This window comes from Erinaceus europaeus, chromosome X (genome assembly GCF_950295315.1).
Source record: "Erinaceus europaeus chromosome X, mEriEur2.1, whole genome shotgun sequence".
Lineage (NCBI taxonomy): Eukaryota > Metazoa > Chordata > Mammalia > Eulipotyphla > Erinaceidae > Erinaceus > Erinaceus europaeus.
Window position 1 is genome coordinate 76,379,390 of NC_080185.1, and position 4,064 is coordinate 76,383,453.

Sequence of the window (4,064 nt, forward strand, 5' to 3'; positions counted from 1 at the left end):
AAGTTCTACTTACTGTGATCATGTATTCATACCAAAATGTATTCAAATTCATATACCAAAATTTTCACAGATAGTTTAAGAAAAAAAAGGGCAGAACTAAATTTGTTTTCAATGTTGAAAAAATTATAAACATACTCAAGTTCAATCACACTAATAGAATTGCTATTATATTTCAAGAGGTTAGCATTGTTGCCTGTAAAAAGTTGCTTTTAAGTATAATTTTTGTTTTCCACTGCCAAGATACCAACTATAATACAAATTATATATTGTAGCAGTTATACTATTTAGTGCCCTTCATGAAGCCTTTTTTTATTTTATCAGACTACAAAATCAGAAAATTATCAGATTTCCTTTCCTCCCAAAGAAATTCAACTTGAAGTAACTTTAAGTAAATAGGCTACTGAAGGCAAATCAAGTGTTACTGGGCTTAGGAATAAGATCGAGACAAGGTATAGGAAAATGATACTAAAAATTATTTATACCTCAAAATCTATAAAAAATAATAATCTAAAAAGAATTTTGGATCTGCCATCTTTCTTAAAGATTTCCAGCTCTATTTTGAACAGAGAAAGTCAGACGTTAATTTTTGTTTTCGCATCTGTATGTTATAGTCCACTGTGACACATCAATTTTCCAGATGTGACAAACCTGATTGTCATAAGTATTTTTAGTCAAGTCTACCTGATGCTCTTAATGAAGAGACTGCTAGATTTAAAATAAACAAGGATTGGCTGTATTTAGTAATAGTGCCTATATCATAAGCAGTACTCACTTAACAATATCCTTCAGAATAAAATAAAAGCCAATAAAATCAACTTGAAATAAGTGGTAATCCTGATATATTTATAATAATTTGGTCCTAAAGTTTCACATTTTAGGAACAAATAAAAAATTGTATCACCAAAGAAAACTGTTCTGTTCTGGAACTTTGGAAATAGAAAGATGCCACGTGAGAAAATGGAAGGACCTACAGAATTATAGTAATGACCTCAGTGATAACATTGTACAGTAAACACGAAGAAGTGAGAGATCAGAAGAAAACACATGGCATCTTGTCAGAACTTTGTCTAATGTTCCCACAACTTGAGTTGATTTTTTCAGTGTTGCACAAGTGCTTGGAATAACTCTGAAACAATTATTTTCAGATTTTAAAAGCTCCAGGACATATGTGGTGTTTCCTAACGGAAGAAGATTGCATGTGTTATGGAATTTATTCCAAAGCCTCTTCTTACAAAAAGAACTAAAAAAACTTTAAAGTTATGGAAACTTCACATGCAGCTAATAAACATAAAATTGTCACACACACACACACACACAAACACACACACACACAAACACACACACACACACAAACACACACACACACACACAATCCCAAATGAAATTTCATATATTTCTAGGCCTGAGACTTTCCTTTTCAGAAATAAAGTTTTTTTACACTATATAAAAGACAGCATTATAACATATGAGTATTAAAACCTGCTGATGTGTTTTAGTTCTTACTCTATTTCACATCTATCATTTTTTTTAGAGAGAAATGGAGAGAGGAGGGGAAGACAGAGAGGGGAAGAGAAAGATAGACACCTGCAGACCTGTTTCACGGCCTGTGAAGTGACTCCCCTGCAGGTGGGGAGCCGGGGGCTCAAACTGGGATCCTTACTCCGGTCCTTGTGCTTTGCACCACATGTGCTTAACCTGCTGCACTACAGCCCAACTCCCTCACATCTATTATTTATATAGCTTCCCTATTAATACAAACTGAAAGGCACCAACAGGAGGCACAGAGAAAGAGTGGCTCCAAAGCTGGTTTAAAATAATTTTTTATTGCCCAGGATATATATATATTTCTTTTTCTTTTTTTTCTTTTTTAATTTTTTTGTATGTTGGTTTCTTGTTTTAATAACTATAAATTCAAGCTTATGGAAGCTTGCCTTTATCTTGAAAAACAAATTAAAACAACAAAGCTCTTATATATTATTTGCTAACCTGATTTTGGTTTAAGAGGAAGATGGTAGTTGTCAAGCAAGAGCCAAATTTATGCCAGGAATGAAGCAGGTATGAGTCTGGTTTAATAGAAGGAGACAGAAGCATTGCTGACAAAATAATAATCTGCTGGTGGCATTTACGGAAAAGAAGCCCTTGAAAATTTTCTAAACAGTAAACTGTGTTAGGAAATTCTAGAGTTTCTTATAGGCCAAAAAGGGAATGAGGTTAGTAAAATGTCTCACCAGAGTTTGGATAAAATACTGGATTTGAGAGTTACTGGAACTTGGATATGTAAAAATAGGGTAGTAGTTTGGGTCATGCTTATGGTCTCAAATTCAAATAAACTACTGTGACAGTACACCACTTCATAGGTCACATGCTTTTCCAGGGGCTTTTCTTTCCCTCAGTAGGTGCTGGCAGAAGATGAGCTCAGTCGTTTTCCAATGTAGATGCCTAGCCCCAAAGCCAAAACATGAGAAAGGAAGAGAGATGGAATGAACACCTTAAAAAATTCTGCAGAGAAATTACCCCCTTTCTTTATGGCTCCACTTTTCCCCATGCTTAAAGAAACAGAACGTTTGGGGTGCCTGAAGTGGAACTCCTTGGGTGGAACGTTTTCAGGTCTACTGGACCAGTCAGACACCCAGTCTACACTTTTCTTCAAAGCATCAACGTCTTTCTCTCCTAAAACTTCCTCTTCAGACTGAGAGCTATGGTCCCTGCTGGTATGCATTTCCACATCAAACATAATCTCCCCATCTTCTTGTGGGGAAGGGCTATCACAGTGAGAACTACCCCTTGATTTGTCCCGATAGATGTGCATCCAAAAGAATCTTCTTCATGTCTCCATTGTGAATCAAGGAAGAGGAATGTACGTGTTCTAGCTCCCCGTTTTTCCCATTGCCATTATCATTCCCATTGCTACTGTTCATGGGTACCTCCAACCAGGAACTGTTGAGGCTGCATGGCAGGGGAAAAGGCTGTTCGCTTTCCTCAGAGTTGTTGTTGTCTAGGGGCGGCGGCTGTTCCACTAAATGAGACGACATCGTCCAGCGGTTGAGAAGTGCAGCGGATTGAACAGCACAGTCTCGGGTTCCCGGGCAGCAACACAATCAAATCTTTTTTTTTTTTTTTTTTAATGTAAGCATTAAGAGCTGGCCATAGTTGTTTGTCTGTCAGTCTGTCAGTATTCTTGCGGCTCATGTTGTATGTGGTGATATTGGGGGTGCTATTGTTAGACGTCACTATGATCTGCTAGCCTGCTCATGGTCCTGGGAACTCATTGTGTACCTAGCTAAAAGAATAAAAAACTGAGGAGCTGGGAGTCGGGCTGCAGCGCAGCGGGTTAAGCACACGTGGTGCAAAGCGCAAGAACCGGCCTAAGGATCCCGGTTCTAGCCCCCGGCTCCACACCTGCAGGGGAGTCCCTTCACAGGTGGTGAACTTTCTTTCTCTCCCCCTCTGTCTTCCCCTCCTCTCTCCATTTCTCTCTGTCCTATCCAACAATGACGACATCAATAATAACTACAACAAGGACAACAAAAGGGAACAACAACAACAACAAAACTGAGGAGCTGTGTCGTGGTTCACTCTGTATAGCGCAGACATTATCATACCCCAACCTGTAAGGGGGAAGCTTCTCAAGTGGTGGGGCAGTGCTGTAGGCATCTGCGCCATCTCTCTCTCCTCCTTCCTCTCTATTTGTGTTCCTCACCTTTTACATAAAATAAAATAAAAGTCTGCTAGGAATGGTGTGACTGTGCCAGGACGGAGCCCCAGAGATAACCCTGGGGCAAAAACAAGAATGCAAAACTGATATTCCACTGCTAAGAGAAGTAAAAAATACATGTCCTAGCAACCCCTGATCCAAGCAACAAAGAAAAGGCAAAAATCCACCAAATAAGAGTACACACTAGCTTATCTGACTAGGAGGTAACCTGGAGGATGACCCTGTGCACTGACCCATAAAAACTCCAGGCTGAAGGTGGAAAGGGGAGTAGGTGCAGTTAGACTTCACTCTTTTCTCGCTACTCCCAGCTGTGTGTGATTTCTAGCAATAAGATACCTTATAAATCATT

The 4,064-nt window shown here is 38.9% G+C and overlaps 1 pseudogene; it reads right to left on the reverse strand.

The window, feature by feature from the left end:
* Positions 1–2,047: 2,047 nt before the first annotated feature.
* LOC103125181 (BCL2/adenovirus E1B 19 kDa protein-interacting protein 3-like) lies at positions 2,048–3,072 on the reverse strand (annotated as a pseudogene).
* Between the last annotated feature and the right edge of the window lie 992 nt (positions 3,073–4,064).